At 47.6% G+C, this 26,476-nt stretch overlaps 1 non-coding gene across 1 annotated transcript; it reads left to right on the top strand.

Moving 5' to 3' along the window:
• On the top strand, positions 1–25,773 carry LOC109784762 (uncharacterized). Its single transcript, XR_012203659.1, has 4 exons — positions 1–693; positions 11,887–13,071; positions 18,202–20,401; positions 25,494–25,773. It is a non-coding gene; the product is annotated as an uncharacterized protein (transcript).
• Positions 25,774–26,476: the final 703 nt, after the last annotated feature.

Raw genomic sequence — 26,476 nt, 5'->3', positions numbered from 1 at the left:
TTTAGCGGATAAATAATTTAGGCCCCGTAGTAAATTAGTCTTGTACCTAACGCATCCACTGCACCCAACCAAACAAAAAACTGTCGTGGAAAACAACCACTAAGAAGCATTGCACCTATAGCATCAAACCAAGATCCAGAATCATCACCTTATTATAAGTTATCAAATACGGAGTATATTGTCCAATTTACTACAAGACAAAGCATAGCCCACAGGAATCAAACAAAAGAAATCGTTAGGAAGATGCCTAGCTAGGGGGAGCTGACATGACCGATACGTATTATGGAGGGAAACTTCTTGGCAATTGCTCTGACGATAAGATCCAGCCACCAGAAAGGTGTTATTCCCCATCCCCCCCTACCCCTCTTCTGCGCATCCCACACACAGATTGACGAGAGAGAAGCCATGGCGGGCATCGGGGCCATGATTGCCGCTGCACTTTTGAAGGAGGTGGTGCAGCAGATTGGTTCGTTGGTGGGAGGTCAGATCAAGCTGCAGCAGAACTTCGACAAGGACCTCAAGGAGATGAAGACTACCCTCGAGTCCATTGAGGCGCTCTTCAAGGACGCTGAGCACACCAACACCAACAATTCCATGCGTTTGTGGCTCGATCGTCTCAAGAACGCCATGTATGGCATCGCCGACATGATTGATGATTTTGAAGCGGGAACTGAGGCTGATCCAACACGCAAGGTAACTCGGAACCATGTTTTTTGTTTTATCAAAAATCCGTTGTAAGGAAATTACGAAGGGAATTTGTAAATTCTGAACGTTCTGAATATAGCGATAGATCCGAACGACTTAGCTGCAGTTGGATCAGAATCGAACGGTCGCCAGATATCTTTGTAAATGCTTTTTTTCTACTATTCCCGCACGTCCCCACGATCTCCGGACGTCCCAACGGGCAGGAGGGCAATCAGATCAGATTTCTTCTCCCGTTATGCCCGCACGTCCAAACAAGAAGGTGCGAAATTTTGGCAGTTGCATTTTTTAAACTCGGGAAAAAAGAAGCAAAAACGCCTGCGGGATTCGAACCTAGGACGTGATGGCTCAAATGCTATTAGTTATCAATCTGGTAACCATGTAGGCAGGCAATAGGTTGTTTCTAATTACATATTAAATGATATTTTTACTTTGGTGTTCAGGTACACTTCATATTTTTTTGCAGATCCTGTCACATGGTTCTACTCCCGTTGTTCCGTTTTTTTTTCAGTTTTTTTCTTTCTTAAAAACTATCGAGGTCGAACTCGCAACTTTAACAGGAACACTAGATGGATAACTTCTATGAAAAAGCATGATAATTTGCGCAGAACAGTGCCGATTTTCATACAAACAAACACGGTAACTTTTGATCGGGAGAAATAATTATTGAAAAATACCTCTGATAACTTCTGTGCAAATAGCATGGTAATTTACGCACAACGGAGCTGATAACCTATGTATAAATACCGTGGTAATTTTTGTTGGGTAACGTAGCAGAAATTCAAAATTTTCTACGCATCACCAAGATCAATCTATGGAGTTTACTAGCAACGAGAGAGAAGGAGTGCATCTACATACCCTTGTAGATCGCGAGCGGAAGCGTTCAAGAGAACGGGGTTGATGGAGTCGTACTCGTCGTGATCCAAATCACCGATGATCCTAGCGCCGAACGGACGGCACCTCCGCGTTCAACACACGTACGGAGCAGCGACGTCTCCTTCTTGATCCAGCAAGGGGGAGGAGAGGTTGATGGAGATCCAGCAGCACGACGGTGTGGTGGTGAAAGTAGCGGGATTCCAACAGGGCTTCGCCAAGCGCTGCGGGAGGAGGGAGATGTGTCACGGGAGGGAGAGGGAGGCCCCAGGGCTTAGGTGTTGCTGCCCTCCCTCCCCCCCACTATATATAGGGCCAAGGGAGAGGGGGGGGGGCGCAGCCTTGGCCCTTCCTCCAAGGAAGGGTGCGGCCAGGGAGGAGTCCATCCTCCCCAAGGCACCTAGGAGGTGCCTTCCCCCTTTAGGACTCTCCCTTTATCTTATCTCTTGGCGCATGGGCCTCTTGGGGCTGGTTCCTTTGGCCCATATAGGCCAAGGCGCACACCCCTACAGCCCATGTGCCCCCCCGGGGCTGGTGGACCCCCGGACCCCTTTCGGCACTCCCGGTACAATACCGATAATGCGCGAAACCTTTCCGGCGACCAAAATAAGACTTCCCATATATAAATCTTTACCTCCGGACCATTCCGGAACTCCTCGTGACGTCCGGGATCTTATTCGGGACTCCGAACAACTTTCGGGTTACCGCATACTAATATCTCTACAACCCTAGCGTCACCGAACCTTAAGTGTGTAGACCCTACGGGTTCGGGAGACACGCAGACATGACCGAGACGACTCTCCGGTCAATAACTAACAGCGGGATCTGGATACCCATGTTGCCTCCCACATGCTCCTCGATGATCTCATCGGATGAACCACGATGTCGAGGATTCAATCAATCCCGTATACAATTCTCTTTGTCAATTGGTATGTTATTTGCCCGAGATTCGATTGTCGGTATCCCGAGACCTTGTTCAATCTCATTACCGGCAAGTCTCTTTATTCGTTCCGTAACACATCATCCCGTGATCAACTCCTTGGTCACATTGTGCACATTATGATGATGTCCTACCGAGTGGGCCCAGAGATACCTCTCCGTTTACACGGAGTGACAAATCCCAGTCTCGATTCGTGCCAACCCAACAGACACTTTCGAAGATACCTGTAGTGCACCTTTATAGCCACCCAGTTACGTTGTGACGTTTGGTACAACCAAAGCATTCCTACGGTATCCGGGAGTTGCACAATCTCATGGTCTAAGGAAATGATACTTGACATTAGAAAATCTCTTAGCAAACGAACTACACGATCTTGTGCTAGGCTTAGGATTGGGTCTTGGCCATCACATCATTCTCCTAATGATGTGATCCCGTTATCAACGACATCCAATGTCCATGGTCAGGAAACCGTAACCATCTATTGATCAACGAGCTAGTCAACTAGAGGCTTACTAGGGACATGGTGTTGTCTATGTATCCACACATGTATCTGAGTTTCCTATCAATACAATTCTAGCATGGATAATAAACGATTATCATGAACAAGGAAATAACCAATTTATTATTGCCTCTAGGGCATATTTCCAACAGTCTCCCACTTGCACTAGAGTCAATAATCTAGTTCACATCACCATGTGATTAACACTCACAGGTCACATCACCATGTGACCAACATCCAAAGAGTTTACTAGAGTCAACAATCTAGTTCACATCACTATGTGATTAACACTCAATGAGTTCTGGTTTGATCATGTTATGCTTGTGAGAGAGGTTATTAGTCAACGGGTCTGAACCTTTCAGATCCGTGTGTGCTTTACGAATATCTATGTCATCTTGTGGATGCTACCACGCGCTACTTGGAGCCATTTCAAATAACTGCTCTACTATACGAATCCGGTCTACTACTCAGAGTCATCCGGATTAGTGTCAAAGTTCGCATCGACGTAACCCTTTACGACGAACTCCTTTTCACCTCCATAATCGAGAAAATTCCTTAGTCCACTAGATACTAAGGATAAGTTCGACCGCTGTCATGTGATCCATTCCCGGATCACTATTGTACCCCTTGACCAACTCATGGTAAGGCACACTTCAAGTGCGGTACACAGCATAGCATACTGTAGAGCCTACGTCTAAAGCATAGGGGACGACCTTCGTCCTTTCTCTCTCTTCTGCTGTGGTCAGGTCTTGAGTCTTACTCAATACTCACACCTTGTAACACAGCTAAGAACTCCTTCTTTGCTGATCTATTTTAAACTCTTTCAAAATCATGTCAAGGTGTGCGTTCTTTGAAAGTATCATCAGGCGTCTTGATCTATCTCTATAGATCTTGATGCCCAATATGTAAGCAGCTTTATCCAGGTCTTTCTTTGAAAAACTCCTTTCAAACAACCCTTTATGCTTTCCAAAAAATTTACATCATTTCGGATCAACAATATGTCATTCACATATACTTATCAGAAATGTTGTAGCGCTCCCACTCACTTTATTGTAAATACAAGTTTCTAACAAACTTTGTATAAACCCAAAAACTTTGATCACTCCATCAAAGCATATATTCTGACTCCGAGATGCTTGCTCTAGTCCATGGAAGGATCGCTGGAGCTAGCATACCTTTTAGCATCCTTAGGATCGACAAAACCTTTCTGATTGTATCACATACAACCTTTCCTTACGAAAACTGGTAAGGAAACTTGCTTTTGATATCCATCTGCCAGATTTCATAAATGCAGCTAATGCTAACATGATTCCGACGGACTTAAGCATCGCTACGGATGAGAAAATCTCATCGTAGTCAACTCCTTGAACTTGTGAAAATACTCTTTGCCACAAGTCGAGCTTCATAGACGGTAACATTACCGTCCACGTCCGTCTTCTTCTTAAAGATCCATTTATCTCAATGGCTTGCCGATCATCGGGCAAGTTCACCAAAGTCCATGCTTTGTTCTGATACATGGATTCTATCTCGGATTTCATGGCCTCGAGCCATTCGTCAGAATCCGGGCCCACCATCGCTTCTCCACAGCTCATAGGTTCATCGTTGTCCAACAACATGACTTCCAAGACAGGATTACGCATTACTCTAAAGTAGTACGCATCCTCGTCGTCCTACGAGGTTTGGTAGTGAAATGATCCGAAGTTTCATGATCACTATCATAAGCTTCCACTTCAATTGGTGTAGGTGCCACAGGAACAACTTCCTGTGCCCTGCTACACACTAGTTGAAGTTATGGTTCAATAACCTCATCAAGTCTCCACCATCCTCCCACTCAATTCTTTCGACAGAAACTTTTCCTCGAGAAAGGACTCGTTTCTAGAAGCAATTACTTTTGCTTCCAGATCTGAAATAGGAGGTATACCCAACTGTTTTGGGTTTTCTATGAAGATGCATTCATCCGCTTTGGGTTCGAGCTTATCAGCTTGAAACTTTTTCACATAAGCATCGCAGCCCCAAACTTTTTAAGAAACGACAACTTAGGTTTCTCTAAACGGTGTCATCTCAACGGAATTGCGTGGTGCCCCTTTTAACGTGAATGCGGTTATCTCTAATGCCTAACCCATAAACGATAGTGGTAATTCGATAAGAGACATCATGGTATGCACCATATCCAATAGGGTGCAGTTATGATGTTCGGACACACCATCACACTGTGGTGTTCCAGGCGGTATTAATTGTGAAACACTTTCCACAATGTCTTAATTGTGTGCCAAACTCGTAACTCAGATACTCATCTCTATGATCATATCACAGACATTTTATCCTCTTGTCACGACGATCTTCAACTTCACTCTGAAATTACTTGAACCTTTCAATAATTCAGACTTGTATTTCATCAAGTAAATACACTCAGCATCTACTCAAATCATCTGTGAAGTAAGAACATAACGATATCCACTGCGTGCCTCAGCACTCATTGGACTGCACACATCAAATGTATTACTTCTAACAAGTTGCTCTCTTGTTCCATCTTACTGAAAACGAGGCCTTTCAGTCATCTTGCCCATGTGGTATGATTTGCATGTCTCAAGTGATTCAAAATCAAGTGAGTCCAAACGATCCATCTGCATGGAGTTTCTTCATGCATATATACCAATAGACATGGTTCACATGTCTCAATCTTTTCAAAAACGAGTGAGTCCAAATATCCATCTACATGGAGCTTCTTCATGCGTTCTATACCAATATGACTCAAATGGCAGTGCCACAAGTATGTGGTACTATCATTACTATTTTATATCTTTTGGCACGAACATGTGTATCACTGCGATCGAGATTCATTTTAGGTGCAAGACCATTGAAGGTATTATTCAAATAAACAGAGTAACCATTATTCTCCTTAAATGAATAACCATATTGCGATAAACATAATCCAATCATGTTTATGCTCAACGCAAACACCAAATAACAATTATTTAGGTTTAACACCAATCTCGATGGTAGAGGGAGCATGCGACGCTTGATCACATCAACCATGGAAACACTTCCAACACATATCGTCATCTCACCTTTAGCTAGTCTCTGTTTATTCCGCAGCTTTTATTTCGAGTTACTAACACTTAGCAACCGAACCGGTATCTAATACCCTGGTGCTGCTAGGAGTACTAGTAAAGTACACATTCATATAATGTATATCCAATATACTTTTGTCGACCTTGCCTGCCTTCTCATCTACCAAGTATCAAGGGTAGTACTGCTTCAGTGACCGTTCCCCTCATTACAGAAGCACTTAGTCTCGGGTTTGGGTTTAACCTTGGGATTCTTGACTAGAGCAGCAAATGATTTGTTGTTTCATGAAGTATCCCTCTTGCCCTTGCCCTTCTTGAAACTAGTGGTTTTACTAACCATCAACAATTGATGCTCCTATTTGATTTCTACTTTCGCGGTGTCAAACATCGCGAATAGCTCAAGGATCATCATATCTATCCCTGATATGTTATAGTTCATCACGAAGCTCTAATAGCTTGGTGGCAGTGACTATGGAGAACCATCACTATCTCATCTGGAAGATTAACTCCCACTCGATTCAAGCGATTGTGGCACTCAGACAATCTGAGCACATGCTCAACGATTGAGTTTTCTCCCTTAGTTTGCAGGCTTAAGAAACTTGTCAGAGGTCTCATACCTCTTGACGTGGGCACTAGTCTGAAATCCCAATTTCAGTCTTCGGAACATCTCATATGTTCTGCGACGTTTCAAAACGTCTTTCGTGCCACAATTCTAAACCGTTAGCATTACGCACTGAACTATCACGTAGTCATCAAAACGTGTATGTCAGATGTTTCGCAACATCTACAGACGTCTCTGAGGTTCAGCACACCGAGCGGTGCATTAAGGACATAAGCCTTCTGTGCAGCAACGAGGACAATCCTCAGTTTACGGACCCAGTCCGCATAATTGCTACTACCAACTTTCAACTAAATTTTCTCTAGGAACATATCTTAAACAGTAGAACTAAAGCATAAGATATGACATAATTTGCAAAGACCTTTTGACTATGTTCAAGATAATGAAGTTCATCTGATTATTTAATGAACTCCCACTCAGATAGACATCCCTCTAGTCATCTAAGTGATACATGATCCGAGTCAAACTAGGCCGTGTCCGATCATCACGTGAGACAGACTAGTCATCATCGGTGAACATCTCCATGTTGATCGTATCTGCTATACGACTCATGTTCGACCTTTCGGTCTCTTGTGTTCCGAGGCCATGTCTGTACATGCTAGGCTCGTCAAGTCAACCTAAGTGTTTCGCATGTGTTCCGAGGCCATGTCTGTACATGCTAGGCTCATCAACACCCGTTGTATTCGAACGTTAGAATCTATCACACCCGACCATCACGTGGTGCTTCGAAACAACGAACCTTCGCAACGGTGCACAGTTAGGGGGAACACGTCTCTTGAAATTTTAGTGAGGGATCATCTTATTTATGCTACCGTCATTCTAAGCAAATAAGATGTAAACATGACAAACATCACATGCAAATCATAAAGTGACGTGATATGGCCAATATCATCCTGCGCCTTTGATCTCCATCTTCGAGGCACGGCATGATCACCTTCGTCACCGGCATGACACCATGATCTCCATCATCGTGTCTTCATGAAGTTGTCTCGCCAACTATTACTTCTACTACTATGGCTAACGGTTAGCAATAAAGTAAAGTAATTACATGGCGTTTTTATTGACACGCAGGTCATACAATAAATTAAGACAACTCCTATGGCTCCTGCCGGTTGTCATACTCATCGACATGCAAGTCATGATTCCTATTACAAGAACATGATCAATCTCATACATCACATATATCATTCATCACATCCTTTTGGCCATATCACATCACATAGCATACCCTGCAAAAACAAGTTAGACGTCCTCTAATTGTTGTTGCATGTTTTACGTGGCTGCTATGGGATTCTAGCAAGAACGTTTCTTACCTACGCAAAAGCCACAACGTGATATGCCAATTTCTATTTACCCTTCATAAGGACCCTTTTCATCGAATCCAATCCGACTAAAGTGGGAGAGACAGACACCCGCTAGCCACCTTATGCAACTAGTGCATGTCAGTCGGTGGAACCTGTCTCACGTAAGTGTACGTGTAAGGTCGGTCCGGGCCGCTTCATCCCACGATGCCGCCGAATCAAGATAAGACTAGTAACGGCAAGTAAATTGACAACATCAACGCCCACAACTACTTTGTGTTCTACTCGTGCATAGAAACTACGCATAGACCTAGCTCATGATGCCACTGTTGGGGAACGTAGCAGAAATTCAAAATTTTCTACGCATCACCAAGATCAATCTATGGAGTTTACTAGCAACGAGAGGGAAGGAGTGCATCTACATACCCTTGTAGACCGCGAGCGGAAGCGTTCAAGGGAACGGGGTTGATGGAGTCGTACTCGTCGTGATCCAAATCACCGATGATCCTAGCGCCGAACGGACGGCACCTCCGTGTTCAACACACGTACGGAGCAGCGACGTCTCCTCCTTCTTAATCCAGCAAGGGGGGAGGAGAGGTTGATGGAGATCCAGCAGCACGACGGCATGGTGGTGGAAGTAGCGGGATTCCAACAGGGCTTCGCCAAGTGCTGCGGGAGGAGGGAGATGTGTCACGGGAGGGAGAGGGAGGCGCCAGGGCTTAGGTGTCGCTGCCCTCCCTCCCCCCACTATATATAGGGCCAAGGGAGAGGGGGGGCGCAGCCTTGGCCCTTCCTCCAAGGAAGGGTGCGGCCAGGGAGGAGTCCATCCTCCCCAAGGCACCTAGGAGGTGCCTTCCCCCTTTAGGACTCTCCCTTTATCTTATCTCTTGGCGCATGGGCCTCTTGGGGCTGGTTCCCTTGGCCCATATAGGCCAAGGCGCACACCCCTACAGCCCATGTTCCCCCCCCCGGACTGGTGGACCCCCTTGGTGGAGTCCCGGACCCCTTTCGGCACTCCCGGTACAATACCGATAATGCGCGAAACCTTTCCGGCGACCAAAATAAGACTTCCCATATATAAATCTTTACCTCCGGACCATTCCGGAACTCCTCGTGACGTCCGGGATCTCATCCGGGACACCGAACAACTTTCGGGTTACCGCATACTAATATCTCTACAACCCTAGCGTCACCGAACCTTAAGTGTGTAGACCCTACGGGTTCGGAAGACACGCAGACATGACCGAGACGGCTCTCCGGTCAATAACCAACAGCGGGATCTGGATACCCATGTTGGCTCCCACATGCTCCTCGATGATCTCATCGGATGAACCACGATGTCGAGGATTCAATCAATCCCGTATACAATTCCCTTTGTCAATCGGTATGTTACTTGCCCGAGATTCGATCATCGGTATCCCGATACCTTGTTCAATCTCGTTACCGGCAAGTCTCTTTACTCGTTCCGTAACACATCATCCCGTGATCAACTCCTTGGTCACATTGTGCACACTATGATGATGTCCTACCGAGTGGGCCCAGAGATACCTCTCCGTTTACACGGAGTGACAAATCCCAGTCTCGATTCGTGCCAACCCAACAGACACTTTCGGAGATACCTGTAGTGCACCTTTATAGCCACCCAGTTACGTTGTGACGTTTGGTACACCCAAAGCATTCCTACGGTATCCGGGAGTTGCACAATCTCATGGTCTAAGGAAATGATACTTGACATTAGAAAAGCTCTTAGTAAACGAACTACACGGTCTTGTGCTAGGCTTAGGATTGGGTCTTGTCCATCACATCATTCTCCTAATGATGTGATCCCGTTATCAACGACATCCAATGTCCATGGTCAGGAAACCGTAACCATCTATTGATCAACGAGCTAGTCAACTAGAGGCTTACTAGGGACATGGTGTTGTCTATGTATCCACACATGTATCTGAGTTTTCTATCAATACAATTCTAGCATGGATAATAAACGATTATCATGAACAAGGAAATAACCAATTTATTATTGCCTCTAGGGCATATTTCCAACAATTTTTGACCGACGGAAAAAAATTTGTTGAAAACATACCTCCCCGGTAATTTATGTGTAAATAACATGGTAATTTCCGCATACTGATAACTTAGGTACAAACACCCCGCAATAACTTGGACCCTAAGGAAAAACTGTTTGAAAAACATAACCTCAATAATTTTTTCGTAAACATTATGGTAATATAAGCACTGCATACCTGATAACTAAGGCGAACATACCCCTAGTACTTTCCGTGCAAATGACACGGTATTATAGACACAAAAAAGTTGATAACTCATTACAAACCCCACGGTAACTTATAAACCCTGGGATAAAAGTTTGTTGAAAAATATATCCTCATGACTTGTGTGTAAATATCATGATATATACATACAACAGAGCTGATAACTTACTCAATCCATGCGTGGTAACTTCCTGACCGGGGAAAAAGTTGTTGAAAAATACCTCCAATAATAAACAACATGATAATACACGCACAGGAGAGCTGATAACTCATAGACAAACATTGTGGTAATTTTTTGATTGAGGGGGATGAAAATTGTTGAAAAACGTACATCGATAACTTTTATGCAACATGGTAATATACATATAACAAAGTTGATAATTCGTTACAAACACCAAAATCACTTTTGACCCCGGGATAAAAGTTTTTTGATAAAACATACCCCTATAACTTCTATGTGAATGGCATGGTAACTTGTGTATGGCAGACGTGATAACTTACATCGCCGAGACATGATAACTTTTTTGACATAAACAATTTATCAGAACATATCAACATGCGATCTAATTACGAAGATCTCGTCAAGACCGATTTTCTATGTGAAGATGATTTTTCAATCGAGCAACGATTTGAGCTACAAAACATTTTGAATTTTTTAGTTCAATGGATTTTTTGTATTTTTGAGTTCAATGGAATTTTGTTTACAAAGTCACTAGATTTTTTTTTCTTCTAATGCATGAACCCATGTGCATGTAAGAGAAGATTTGGGAAAAAATATGCCCGGTAATTTATGTGTAAATAACATGATAACTTATGGGCAACTCACCTGGTAACTTGCGTAGCATGCGCATGGTAACTTTTACCTAAAAAAGTCGTCGAAACATACGAACATGGGATATAGTTTCGAAGATCTCATCGCGACGAATTTTTTACGTGAAAACGGATTTTTAATCGGAGCGACGGTTTAAGCTACAGAACATTTTGAAATTTGAATTTCAATAGAATCTTTGATGACATCAGCAATTTCATCTCACATGCATGCATACTCAAAGCAACTACGCAACGCATGCACGATGAGAGAAAGACAACTCGCGGGGTGGTGGAGGGGTGGGATTAGTGTTTGCAGGAATCGATCATGCCTATTGCTTAAAAATATAACAATCCTTTTCTTTAAGCCGGAAACATATCTAATACAACAAGACATATATAGGAAATAATCATTTGAGCCTTCAAGTTTGATGGCGGTACTTGTCGACCTTGAATTCCAGGCACTGCATCTTTTAATCCTTGCCATTTTAGATTCAATGCTCTTTTGGCACAACAAGAATACGATGAATCCAAAACAGAAGATATGCTGGTGCTAGAAAAAAAAGATGCATACTTTCACCAAGTTCTATTTCCATTTCTAAATATTTTAGTGAATACAAATTTTAAATAGACAAAGTTGAACTCATGTACATTTGAACAAAAAATACCAGTCAACCATAAAGTCTAAAATTAATATGTTAGGCATGTCAGAAAATGCATCAAACTTTCTGGCTTAAAATAGAATTTTTCCTAATATCACCAACCATTTTGCCAATGACTAACAATTATGCTAATGATCTCTTGCAGTTCTCTATCAAGAAACATCTAACAGTTATGATGCCTTGTTTCACAATCGGACCCAAGTTCACAATGGCTAACAAGATGAAGATGGTGAGAGAGGAACTGCAGGGGATCACAGATCAATACCAGAAATTCATGTTAGTGCCGGGCACTAATGCCGATGAACCGAATCTGATACAAATGCGTGAAACATCATCAACCATTGAGGCATTAGTCATTGGGAGGACCGAAGAGGAAAATAAAATATGGGTTTCTTTAGCTGAGAGCATAATAGAAGAGCTCATTGTCCTTGCAATACACGGCATTGGAGGCCTTGGCAAGACGACCCTAGCGAAAATGATTTACAATAATAAAACAAAATTTGAAGACTACATCCGGGTATGGATTTATGTATCGGAGACATTTGATTTGAACAAAATTGGCAATTCATTAATAAGTCAACTGTCAGAGAATGAGAGTCCCTACACTGAAAAGCAGATGATACATAGATCACTTGCAAAGCTACTCGCCAATAAGAAGATTCTGATTATTCTAGATGATTTGTGGGTGGAGGATGATTCCCAATTGGATAGTCTGATTGCCATGCTTAAGGTTGGAACGGGTAGCAAGGTAGTTGTTATAGCAACCACACGCAATGAGGAGATTGCGAGGAAAATTTCGGCCATTCATAGTCAAACAAAAATTTCGACCATCCCCCCACATGAGCTAGCATCACTGACGGATGAGATGTGTTGGACTATAATTAAGCAAAAAAGTGGCTTTGAATCTAGAGATGATAAAGAACAGTTGAAGGACATTGGGGAAGCCATTGCAGTGAAGTGTGGAGGTGTGGCTTTAGCTGCTCAATCAATTGGACCCATTTTGGAAACTATGACCTATCATCAATGGAAGAAAGTGAGAGACAGTGATATCTGGAAAGTATCTGCTTCTTGTTTAGATCCAAAAGATAAAGCTGTAACACGGGTGCTTGCATCCTTGAGGTTAAGCTATACTTTTATGCCTCGGTATTTGAAGCTCTGCTTTGCCTATTGGTCAATCTTCCCAAAAGGATTCGAGATATCTAAAGATGATCTAATTCACCAGTGGATTTCTCTTTCTTTTATTGGGGCAACACCAACATTCACCGCTTGGGAACTCGGCGAGATGTACATTACTCAGCTTTTGAAGCTTTCCTTCCTTCAACATTCAAAGGTAGTTGGTTGGTAATTCATACTATGCTTGTTTATATAGTGCACATGTTTATCCAATCTTTCAGTAGTTAATTTATTTTACAACATACTCAACTTATCCGTGCAACCTGTTAGAAAAATTTCAGTTGCTCATGCACACACCACGAGTCCACGACACACCCCATATAAGCATATACCCACACCTATAAGCTCACCGGAGGTCATCCCTGATTATTTTGACTACTTACTTTACGTTTCTATGCTTGTAAAAGAAAAAAGAATCTCATAGAAGTAATGGCTGGAGGGAAAAAAGTAATGTCCAACTTTGGTGCATTATTAATTCTTATATAAGTAAGAGTCATATTTTATGTTTTGATGCATGAAAGGCCAAGCTTAACTTCGCTATTTTTGATAATGGGATGCGGGGCATTTGTGCTTACGTCAAATAGCATCATTGATTAGTACAACCCTAACAAAATTACAGACTAAATGAAAAAGTACATAGACGTATTTTATTTCACCACGCACAGCTATCACTTCAGATGCACGCAACACATAGTGTTATTTTCTACTCCCAAGCGCAAAAATGATGCCCAGAGATGCACTTTTATACAACGGCATTTTATCTTTTGTCCTTTCTACATGGGCAATCAAATCGAGCCCGTCCCTCATGTAGCTCTCGCAAGGGACAGGAGGGAAAACCTAGCCGCCACCGAGGTCTTCCCTTCTCCGCCCTCCTCCTCCCTCCCCGCCATCAGATGGCGTGACTAGGCGAAGCCCGGCCGCCAGCCACGGCGACGAGGATCGATCGTCCTCTCACGTGGCGGGCTCGGTACGGGCCGGGTGTCGGTGTCAAAACCGGCAGATCTCAGGTAGGGGGTCACGAGCTGTGGATTTTGAATCAGTGGGGAACAAGGGACGAAGGACATAATGTTTACCCAGGTTCGGGCCCTCTTGAAGAGGTAAAACCCTACGTCCTGCTTGATTATATTGGAGTGTATATGACGATTACAGAGTCGATCTACCATGAGATCAGATGAACTAAACCCTAGGTGAGTAGGACTATGATTCTTGTTCTAGCCTCTATGGACTAAACCCTCTGGTTTATATAGAAACCAGGGATACTAGGGTTACACATAGTCAGTTACAAGGAAGGAACAATCACGCTAATTCTCTTTTCTTGACTTGGAGGACACACCAAGATAGCAAATATCTCCTGTCCGGATACGGGATCAGTCCATAGTTCGGCCTCCAATATGGCCCATCAGTCCGACCCGTAGGAGATAGGCCGGATGCCCAAGGACCCCCTAGTCCAGAACTCCCTCAATAGCCCCCGAACTAGCCTTCAATGCTGGCGTATTCAGAATTCTCACGCTCCTGCAATCCTCGGCTTGCAAGGCGAGTTCCTCTTTCCCTGTATCTTCAGAGTAGCTCCTTGCAGCAAAAAATCCAAAAATCATTATACTGAATTCGACCATGTGCTAACCAGATCAAGTTCGGATTCTGAACTGTTGGCATCGCCTAGCCTCGAAGGCCAACCATCCAACGGTGAACAATACCTTTTTTCTGACAATTTCTAGTGAAAGGTCGTGACCAGTCTCAAATACCGAACCGTTCTGTGCGCTCGATTCACGGCTCAAGGCAACACCTCCATTGGTATGTCCCATAAATACGAAGATCGTGCCCGTTTTTTAAGGGACATGATCAATGATTTTGGTTAAACCATTCACCGATTTTATCGGGAAGAGGCGAGGCCCGCAGCGTAGTAAAAGGACTCTTGGTATCTTGGTAGATTATAAGAGGGAAACAACACCACTTTTCCTTTAACGCCTCCTCCATCTCGCCATTTCTTCCCAAATGTTCAGAGCTCTAGCGCCCCAAACCATCCTCCTGCGGGCCCTTTTCCGGCATCCATAGTTCAACCATGGCTGGATCAGGCGCCAAAGGCAAGTTCTTGTCTGTCACAAACAATGACATCGAGGACCTGAAACGCGCCGGCTAACTTCCAACCGACGTCGCCCACACGACCCCCGAGAAGGACCAAGTCATCCCCATGCCCCTGCCCGGCGAGAGGGTGGTGTTCATCCCCCACTTTATTCGGGGGTTGGGCTTCCCGCTCCACCCTTTCATGAGAGGGCTGATGTTCTTCTACGGTCTGGACTTTCTCAATCTAGCCCCGACCTCCATTCTACACATTTCGGCCTTCATCGTTATCTGCGAGGCCTTCTTGTGGATCCAACCACACTTTGGCCTATGGCTGAAGGTCTTCAATGTCAAGCCGAAGATCGTCGATAGTTAACGGGCGGACTGCGGAGGAGCCATGATAAGCAAGCTCGCCCGGATCGAGTGGCCGGAAGGCACCTTCATCGACACGGTCAAGATCTGGCAAAAGGAGTGGTTCTACATCACCGAACCCCGCGGCGCAGATTGGGTAACGGCTCCCGAATTCAGATTCGGACCCCCCACGAGGTTGACCTCATGGACCACAAAGGGCATCGACTGGGGGTCGCCCACCGAGGTGGCTGCGCTACAAAAGCGCATCTTTAACATAATACAGGCGAAGACGCACCTGACCAATGTGGTCCAGGTGATGCTTCGCCGCCGCCTCCTGCCCTGCCAACTCTGGGCTTCCCCGATGTGGGCTTACAAGCCCGAGGACCCAATCACTATACAACGCTTCTACGTCACCACTCACGAGAAGTTGTGGAAGGAAGACATCGAACTCGATGCCGCAAACCCTTCTAAAGAGGTGACAAAGTCTTGCCCCTTTTATTTTTCGGGCATATGTCTCCTTAATAAGTAACTTAACCTTTCCTTCCATTTGCAGGGCTGGCTGGCCAAAGCGGAGCAGATCGACAGTCCGGCCCCGCTGCCCGAGGACCCCAGGTCGGACCTGCTGAAGGAGATGCTGGTCGTGGCGCCTTACAAGGTACCCGAGAAAAAGGAGAAGAAAAAGAAGAAGATGGGGGAGACCAGGGATGGTCTCCGCCCAAGGAGTCAGCCGGATTCTAAGTCCGCGGAAACACAAGCTCTCTCAACCCATGAGGAGGAGCAAGACGAGGACGGGGAGGAGAGCGAATGCTCCCACACAAGGAGGAGGGCGGCGTCCCAGGATGTCGAGGAGGTGCAGCCCCCCCCCCCCCCCCCCCCCCGCCCCGCCCAAAAGAAACAGTGTCGGCCCAAGTTGGTCCTGCCTGAAAACAACTCTGATTCTAATAAGGAGTCCGCAGCGTACGAAGAGGTTCCATGGAGGAATCCCAGGGTTAAGCCCCTGTCGCAAAGGTACGAGTATGGGACCCCCTAGGCGCCTCATCCATTAGTCTATTACTGACCATAAGCGTGTATGTTGCATTGCAGCCCGCCGCGCGACATCCCCACCGATCGTATCTCGGAGGGTGATTCTCCACCGCCTGAGCTGGCGGAGAGCGGGACGGCATCGCGCTCCATGCCCCCACCAGCCACCGAACAGGCCGGGGAGGTGTTGTCTCAACGGACACCTCCTGGTCCGGAGATGGGGGGTGGGGGTGACGATGTTATGGACAAAGTACATACCTTGGCCGCCGAAGACCAGGGGGAGACATCCCCTCTCGTGGATAAGGAAGGCGAGCCTGGGAAATCCGAGCCTGCCTGGAAAACAGTTCCGGAGCCAGCAAGGTCTCCGGAGTTGTCGATTCCGGCCCCTAACGAAGGTTGGGACCAGGGTTCCGTCTTTGGCGCAGTGAGCCGCAGAGCAGGTGGCGACTGGGCGACCGGATACCCTGGAGGAGGCGTTGAACAACGCCTCCATTGTGGAAGACCATTGCGCCCTGATTGATGTGGTGTTACAGAGAATTCAATCTGTTAACAATGAATTGAAGGAAGCCTTTGGCGGCCTCCTGACGGGCTCCGAGGTGAGCAATGTAATAGCTTTACTATAAAGTGAAATTCTCATGCCGTCTTTATATATATAGTAGTCCCCGAGACTTTGTCAGCTTTGAAGAAACCGGGCAGAGGATCGAAGACCGTTGACCCCGGGGAATTAAGAATTATGGATTGTACTAGCAGGCCTCGTCACTGGCAGCGGCTGCTAATGCCGCGGAGCTAGCCGAGTTAAACCGGAAGCTCAAAAGTGCCGACGAGGAACTTGATCGTGTCAACCAGCGGTTTGACGAGACGCAAGGTTAGTGTCAAAACATTATAGTTCGGATTTCCCTATTCGTCAGATTATTCGGGTTTAACCCTAAAAAATATTTTGATTGTGGTCGCAGCCGGCGCTGTGGAGGTCGAGAACCTCAAGGCCGAACTTGAGAAGGCCAAACAAGAGGCGGCGGCGGAGGAAGCAGCGGCCGAGAAAGCAGTTGCCGAGCTGTTGGCGGTGAAGGCCGCTTGGGACCGGCATGAGGCCAGGGTGGGCGAGGTGCAGCAGGAGCTCAAGGACGCCATCACTAAATGTGAGGTCGTTGAGCAGAAGAGTACTGATCAAGCCACGGAGCTTTCCAAGATAGGGAAAGAGGTCCAAGAGGCAAGGTCGGACACTCGGGTCGCTCAGGAGGAGCTCCGCCAAGTGAAGCAGATTGCGGATGCTAAGCACTACTTACTACAAAGTGTTTTTGGAGGTCCGAGATTCGCTTTACTCACCCGAGTATGGCGCTCCTAGGCGCGTTTGCGGATCTTCCGAGGAGTGCGGCGGACGCGGAAAGGCACTTCGCGGCTCAGGAGGGAGAGATCAAGAGCAAGCTGTTCTGGGCGCAGTTCCAGGCGCCCGAACACCCTCCCCTCCTAAGCAATCAAATGAAGAAGTTGATGGAGCTGCATCGGATAGCGGAGCTGGCCATGAAGGCGTAGTCTAGCTGTATTTTTCATATTGATGTCGTCTTGTAACATAGGGTTAGTGGCTATCTGTTGGTGTTACAGTCGCAAGGCATGTGGCCTAGGGTCAATGTTGTTCGAAGTTTGGATTTTGCACTCTTAATAATATATATGGTTGCATGCGTCGTACTGATGCAAAGGCCGGGGATTATCCTCCTTTTAAAAAAAATTAATAATTTCAAATCGGTTGAACGACACAATTGCGTAGCTTATGTCCAGTATGCTACCTATCGCTGTTAAATTTGTCAATGCATCAAATGCTTGAAATATAAAAATCTAACACTGCTAATGGCTTTTGTTTCAGACTGCACGATTCCGCTATGGCGATGCCAATGTTACAACGTTCACCATGCATGACCTGTTGCATGATCTAGCAAGATCGGTGATGGACGACGAATTTCTTCTGGCTGGCAATGATGGCAACATTGAGGGAAACCGCTGCCACTATGCACTGCTCAATGATTGTAGCAAGGCATTGGAGACACTGGAGGATAAGGGCAATCCGTTTTATGGGTTCGGATGAAATTCGACTTGATGATGCTACATTTTCCTCTGCTAAATCCCTGCGTGTCTTGGACTTGAGCGAGTGCTCCATTCATAAATTGACAAAATCAATTGGCGGATTCAAGCAGTTGAGGTATCTTAATGCTCCAAGAGTAATACATGAATTTATCCCAGATAGCATCACTAGGCTATCAAAATTACGTTATCTCAGTCTTCGAGAATCTTCACTATCTGCCCTGCCAGCGTCAATCGGAGAAATGGAGGGTCTGATGTATCTTGATTTGTCACTCTGTCGGAGAATCAAAGAACTGCCAGAATCATTCGGGAAGCTAAAAAAGTTGGTGCATCTTGATTTGTCAAAATGCTCTGCTTTAGAAAATATATCCAAGTTTATGTGGAGCCTCATGGACCTACAATATCTTGATTTGTCAGGCTGTCGGAGAATTAAAGAACTGCCAGAATCATTTGGCAAGCTAAAAAAGTTGGTGCATCTTGATTTGTCAAACTGCTCTGCTTCGGAAAATATATTGAAGTTTATGTGGAGGCTCACGGACCTGCAATATCTTGGTTTGTCAGGCTGTGAGGGAATTAAAGAACTGCCAGAATCATTCGGGAGGCTAAAAAAATTGGTGCATCTTGATTTGTCAAATTGCTCTGCTTTGGAAAATATATCAAAGTTTATGTGGAGCGTCACGGACCTGCAATATTTAAACTTATCAGGTTGTTATCGTATTGGATGGCTACCAGAATCTCTAGATGGCTTTACTAGTCTAAAATACTTAAATCTACATGGGTGCCTTCGATATGGTGAAAATGACAGTTTGATGGACCGTATCAGTGCCCTTTCCAATCTGGAGCATTTGGACTTGTCTTGGAATGATTATATTATCTCTCTGCCTGAAAGTTTTTGTAACCTGAGAAAGCTGCACACACTGGACCTCTCGTACTGCAAATATATTAAGAAGATACCAGAAAATATGGGTAGAAATGATAGTTTGAAGACCCTATATTTAAAGGGCTGCCATCGTCTTCGTGAAGAACCTGTACCTCATCCTAGTACCAGTTTCGTATCATTACCACGTTTTCAGGTGCGCGTTGGAGATGGTGAATCCAGCAGCAATCTTGTCTGCTTAAAGGACACGAATCCTCAGAGGCTGGAAATAGTCTGGCTTGAAAATGTGAAGTCCGCAGAAGAGGCTCAGAGTATAAAGTTGATGGAAAAAAACAAGCTCCAAGCATTGGAATTGTCATGGACAGTAGGTGCTGAGAGGTTTGTGGATGATAAAGTGTTGTTGGAGAAACTAGTGCCACCGAAAAGTTTACACGGCTTGGCAATAATGGGTTATAATGGCGTCAGCTTGCCAACATGGGTCGGCCAACAGAATTCCGTGACACTAACCAGCATGGAACATCTGCAAGAGTTGAGTGGCATGTCGACTGCGTACTCTGAGTTGAGCATAAATTATTGTCCCAAGTTGAGGATGCGACCACTTCTTCCTAGAGCAGTTCGCAGCTTGAGGATAAGAAGGAGTGATAATGTGCTGTCATCATGGGGAGAGTGTACAATGTCAAGCACCGGTGCTTCCTCCTCCTCTTCTTCTTCTTCTTCAGGATTAACCACTGCAGTTGGTCTGATGGTTGGATACAGTGAGCTGCCCATGCAGCAGTGGAGACTGCTTCGCCACCTCTCTGGCCTCGATTATTTAAATATCGAGAGTTGTTCTGACCTGACAGTCTCCCCTGACATCATCCCACATCTGTCCTCTGTTACACATCTGAAGATAAGGACATGCAACATCTCATCACTGCCGCATTGGGTCATGGACTTAACAGGTCTCCAGAAACTTGAGATAGAAGGTTGTAGAGGCATCAGGTCTTTGCCGGAGGGCATACAAAAACTCACCAAGCTCCAAAGACTTGAGATTGACGGATGCCCTGATTTGAACAAGTGGTGCGAATCGGAGGAAAACAAGATGAAGCTCGCTCACATAAAAGATAAGGTACTTTCCGGTCCGGCCACGCTATCTTGTCTATCGATCTTACTTTTTTATGGCTGCTCCTTTTTATTTTCCCAATACTAGTATAAAAAATATATTTTGTTTCTATTTCTCTCACAAAACTGAAAGCATGTGCTTCATATGATATATTCCTTACATGAAAAAACGCCTATGATATATATATATGCCGACGGCCCCGTCGGCATAGATGGACCTATGCCGACGGCCAAGGACAGGCCGTAGGCGTAGAAAAGCCGTCGGCATAAACGAGGCCGTCGGGACCGCTCGAGATACACCTACGGGGCCCGTCGGCATAGGCGCGGCCGTCGGCATAGCCCGGGCCCACCTACCCGGTCAGCGCTGACCGTTTGACGGCGTTCAAACTACGCCGACGGGGGTAACGGCGGCCGTCGGCATATCTATGGCAGAGATATGCCTACGGCCTAGCCGTCGGCATAGACCTGGCCCATGCCCCTCTGCCACGTCATCGATCCGTGTGCGCAGCTATGCCGACGGCCTTGCCGTCGGCATATGTTTATTTAGTTTTATTTTTTAATTTTGCTTTATACTATCTATGGCAAAGGTATGCCTACGGCATAGGCCCCTCTGCCACGTCATCAATCTGTGTGCCATGCCACGTCATCGATCCGTGGGACTGCACCTCCGTGTGTGCACAGATATGCCGACGCCCTTGCCGTCGGCATACATTTATTTTACTTTATTTTTTATTTTTACTTTATTTTGTTATTTTTACTTTGTTTTAGTTTTTTGTTTTTGCATAAGATAATTATGCCTTATCTAAAAAAATACCCCGATGGTATATCGATTGCCCTCCGTTACGAACGTCGCTATCGCCGTGTCACGGAGGGGGGAAACGGTCGACACGGAGGGAATTCTGGTTGGTGGGGGGATTCGGGGTGTAGCTATGTCACCGAAATATCGCACGGGTCCCGATGCATATGTGAAAGTGTTCAGGCATGCGTAGACGCTCGCTTGGGGATCTGCGGTGTGCCCCCCTGCACGCAAGGCAGTGCCGCCGTCACTTGGAGGGGGCCAAACCCCGGAGACGCGTGCCGCCTCTTCGGACATGCCACCACACCGTACGGCATGTATGAGGTCCCGGTGCGACGCTCGGGTGGCATTGCTACCCCCGCAGGCTCCCCGTCCCGCCTAACCCTGTAGCGTTTGACCACGGGATCTAGCCCTTTGACTTTGCACGGATGGGCTTTGAGCAGTGGACCATCCACCCGGTTGTGTTAGGTCAGCCCATAGGAATACTTTGGAGCAACATCCGGGCCAGACCCACAGCAAGATCCCCTCCGTGTAGACCCGACGCGTCCGTTTCCCACCTCCAGGTGCCGGCGACGGCGCCGTCCGTGAGGGGGGGCACACCCCGGAGACGCGTGCCGGGCGTTTGTACCCGCCACAACACTTCCAGACTTGTGAGAGGCCGCCTACGCAAGACTTGGCGGCATGCTAGCCCCCGGAGACCGCCGGCCACAGTCGTAGACACGCGAAGAGCAATCCGCGTAGAGGGAATTGTTCAGATACTACTCCATCACGAACAATTATGAAAAATTACCATCAGTCCTATAGCATATGTGCCCACGTCGTGTAAAAAACTCATGATTTTATCGCGCTCCGAGTATTTAATAATATTCACGCCGCATCGTTACCGCAGAACGTCTACTACCGTGTCATCGCCGTCCGTGAGGGGGGGCACACCCCGGAGACGCGTGCCGCCTCTTCGGACATGCCACCACACCCCGCATGTACGAGGGCCCGGTGTGACGCTCGGGTGGCATTGCTACCCCCCAGGGCCCCCGTCCCGCCTAACCTTGTAGCGTTTGACCACGGGATCTACCCCTTTGACTTTACAAGGACGCGCTTTGAGCAGTGGACCTATCCACCCGGTTGTGTTAGGTCAGCCCATAGGAACACTTTGGAGCAACATTCGGGCCAGACCCACAGCAAGATCCCCTCCGTGTAGACCCGACGCGTCCGTTTCCCCCTCCAGGCGGCGGCGGCGGCGCCGTCCGTGAGGGGGGGCACACCCCGGAGACGCGTGCCGGGCGTTTGCACCCGCCACAACACTTCCAGACTTGTGAGAGGCCGCCTACGCAAGATTTGGCGGCATGCTAGCCCCCGGAGGCCGCCGGCCACAGTCGTAGACACGCGAAGAGCAATCCACGTAGAGGGAATTGTTCAGATACTACTCCATCACGAACAATTATGAAAAATTACAATCAGTCCTACAGCACATGTTCCCACGTCGTGTAAAAAACTCATGATTTTATCGCGCTCCGAGTATTTAATAATATTCACGCCGCATCGTTACCGCAGAACGTCTACTACCGTGTCATCGCCGTCCGTGAGGGGGGGCACACCCCGGAGACGCGTGCCGCCTCTTCGGACATGCCACCACACCACCCCGCATGTACGAGGGCCCGGTGCGACGCTCGGGTGGCCTTGCTACCCCCCAGGGCCCCCGTCCCGCCTAACCCTGTAGCGTTTGACCACGGGATCTAGCCCTTTGACTTTACACGGACGCGCTTTGAGCAGTGGACCTATCCACCCGGTTGTGTTGGGTCAGCCCATAGGAACACTTTGGAGCAACATTCGGGCCAGATCCACAGCAAGATCCCCTCCGTGTAGACCCGACGTGTCCGTTTCCCCCCTCCAGGTGCCGGCGGCGGCGCCGTCCGTGAGGGGGGCACACCCCGGAGACGCGTGCCGGGCGTTTGCACCCGCCACAACACTTCCACACTTGTGAGAGGCCGCCTACGCAAGATTTGGCGGCATGCTAGCCCCCGGAGGCCGCCGGCCACAGTCGTAGACACGCGAAGAGCAATCCGCGTAGAGGGAATTGTTCAGATACTACTCCATCACGAACAATTATGAAAAATTACAATCAGTCCTACAGCACATGTTCCCACGTCGTGTAAAAAACTCATGATTTTATCGCGCTCCGAGTATTTAATAATATTCACGCCGCATCGTTACCGCAGAACGTCTACTACCGTGTCATCGCCGTCCGTGAGGGGGGGCACACCCCGGAGACGCGTGCCGCCTCTTCGGACATGCCACCACACCACCCCGCATGTATGAGGGCCCGGTGCGACGCTCGAGTGGCATTGCTACCCCCCAGGGCCCCCGTCCTGCCTAACCCTGTAGCGTTTGACCACGGGATCTAGCCCTTTGACTTTGCACGGACGGGCTTTGAGCAGTGGACCTATCCACCCGGTTGTGTTAGGTCAGCCCATAGGAACACTTTGGAGCAACACACGGGCCAGACCCACAGCAAGATCCCCTCCGTGTAGACCCGACGCGTCCGTTTCCCCCCTCCAGGAGACGCTCCAGGGTGTGCCCCCCTCACGGGCGTCGCTGCCGCCGTGTCCCGGAGGGGGAAACAGCCACATCGGGCCGACACGGAGGGAATCTTGGGCTGGGTTGGGCCGGGACGGTGTTGGGAGGTGTAGCTATAGGCTGGGCTATGACAACCAGGTGAAAAGGTCCACCGGTCAAACCCCGTCCGGTGAAAGCAAAGGGCTAGAACCGGCAGTCGTCTGTTTCAGGGTTAGACGGGATGGGGTACCGGGGGGTAGCAATGCCGCCAGGTGTTGCGATGGGCCCTCCTACGGTTGTGGAAGCGTGGTGGCAGGCGCAGGCACCCGGCCCCGCGGCTCTAGGGTGTGCCCCCCTCACGGGCGTCGCTGCAGCCATGTCACGGTCGTCGCACCGGGTCCCATACACACAGTAAAATAAAAATCTAAAAAATGTAATAATTCAATTTATTAAAAACTCCGGCATTCATCATGGAAAACGTACTATCATGGTGAAACCTTCAGTGCCTGGGCACCGGGCTGGCTGCCCGGGCATTGAAAGTTTCACCGTAATTGTACGTTTTCTTCATATAAGTCTAATGAATACCGGTGCTTATGACGTATGGATTAGTGAACTACTTAAACATGTCAAATTGCTTGTCCCTCGGCGAGGTGGGACTATTTTTTCAAAAAAAGTGGTTGCCATCTATGCCTACGGCCTTGCCGTCGGCATATGCCTCCTATCTATGCCGACGGCCTGGCCGTCGGCATAGAGCCACCCTTATCCACTCGACGGCCCTCTCGCTGCCAGGTGGGACCATGCCTATGCCGACGGCATGGCCGTCGGCATAGATGCACCCTTATCCACTCGGGCCTCGCCATGGCCACTCGTTCAACTGCCCCTTCCCCACTCCTCCTCCTACTCTGAACCACGTTGCGCTGCCGCCCGACCCAGACCCCCACCCGCACTGCCGCCGCCACCGGATCCTGACCCGCGGCGCCGCCGCACCCTCGTTCTAGTCCCTGCCACCCGCCGCCCCGTCCGCCCGACCCCTCCACCCGCGCCCCGTCCGCCCGCCGCCCCGTTCGCCCCCTCCACCCGCCGCCACGTCCGCCCCCTCCACCAGCCGCCCCGTCCGCCCCCTCCAGCCGCCGCCGCCCTCCATCGCTGCCGCCGTCCGCCCCCCTCTATCCAAGCCCCCCTCCACCCACCGCCCTGGCTGCCCCCTCCACCCGCCGCCACGCCCCCCTGCCCCGAGCCGCACCCCTCCGGCGGCCGTCGTGTGGTGCTACTCCGGCCGCCGTCCCCTGCCCCGACCCGTACCCCCTCGCCGCTCCCGTACTGCCCCCCTCGGTGAGCTCCCCCGCCAACCTGCCGCTCTCCCCTCGTTTCGCTGCTGTTTTTTTGCTATTGTTTTTGTAGTTAGATAGTTAGATAAATAGATAGATAGTTAGATGGTTAGATAAATAGATGAATGGATGGATAGATAGATAGATAAATATATTTTTTCTGTATGTTTTTTCTTTTTCTTGCTAGTGTTTTTAGGTGGATGGATCTATGGATTAATTTTTGTTAGATGGATGCATGGATGTTGTTAGAATCATAGATGGTGGATGGATGGAATGTCGGCGATTTTTTTTAGAAACTTTGTTTGTCATAAATTTAATGTTAGCTCATGTTGATACACATAATGATGTTGATAAAATAACTGAAGACAAAATTGTTCATAATGATTTTTTTGACTAAGTTGTTCTTTCGGTGGATTTTGCAGGCTTTGTGGTGTCGCATTTCATCGGAGTGACCGTTGTACGACGCGTTGGTCCCCCTCAGCATCCCTCTGCTGTTCGACTACTTCCTCTACAGCCGAGGGTGAGCTACAAGTCTATCTCCTCCATTTTTTCATATCACTAGATTTCATTCTCAAGTCAACTGGCATAACCTAGGCGTCTCCCGTCCGAAAGGGTTGCATCGATAAATATGCATTCAATTGCATATTTATCACCGCAGCTGTTTCGGATTGTCCAGCGTTTTCCACGGACAGCCCGAGGATGTCTAGATTCGGTATGTTCTCCATGTTCTACCCCGTTCCGAGACAGGATTTCGGCGGCGCCTCCCCATTGTTCTCCGGAGCACATTCTCTCGGCTATTTGCCTAGACGTGTATCTGGAGAACAGCGGGGAGGTGCTGCCGAAATTTTGTCTCGGAACGGGGTAGAATGGAGAACGTACTCAATCCACACATCCTCGGGTGGGATTAGGACCCATCTTTACCTATTGGAGATGTAGGTGGATTCAACGCTGTAGAAACTGAAAATTTGATGTGATTAATTTAAGTGAATCCTTAATTATGTTGTGTGGCTTGCAAAAAAACAGAGGATGGTAGATAATCAGTGGATGTACAGTGGTTTTATCCGTCGGAATCGAGTAACATCAGAGTGGATCACGAAAACCGATGTGTATTTGAAGGAGATATTCCGTCGTCCAATGAGAATTATCCCACCATGCCCCTGTGCGAGATGTGCCAGACGTCACCATAGAAATCAGACGGACATGAGTGAGCACCTTCCCACGCATGGATATATGCCAAACTTTGACATGCCGCTGATAAACGTAGCCGAGCAGGACCGTGGTAGAGAGGAGGTGATGCGACAACGCATCGATGGATATGAGGACGACGGGGTCAGGGACATGCTAGATGATGTCATTGTTGCAGAAACGGCAAATGCGACACCTTCAGAGAATGAACCGGAGGAGC

This window comes from Aegilops tauschii, chromosome 2 (assembly GCF_002575655.3).
Source record: "Aegilops tauschii subsp. strangulata cultivar AL8/78 chromosome 2, Aet v6.0, whole genome shotgun sequence".
NCBI classification, from domain to species: domain Eukaryota; kingdom Viridiplantae; phylum Streptophyta; class Magnoliopsida; order Poales; family Poaceae; genus Aegilops; species Aegilops tauschii.
Note: the sequence above shows the minus strand (reverse complement) of the source record. Positions and strands in the feature narration are given on the sequence as shown.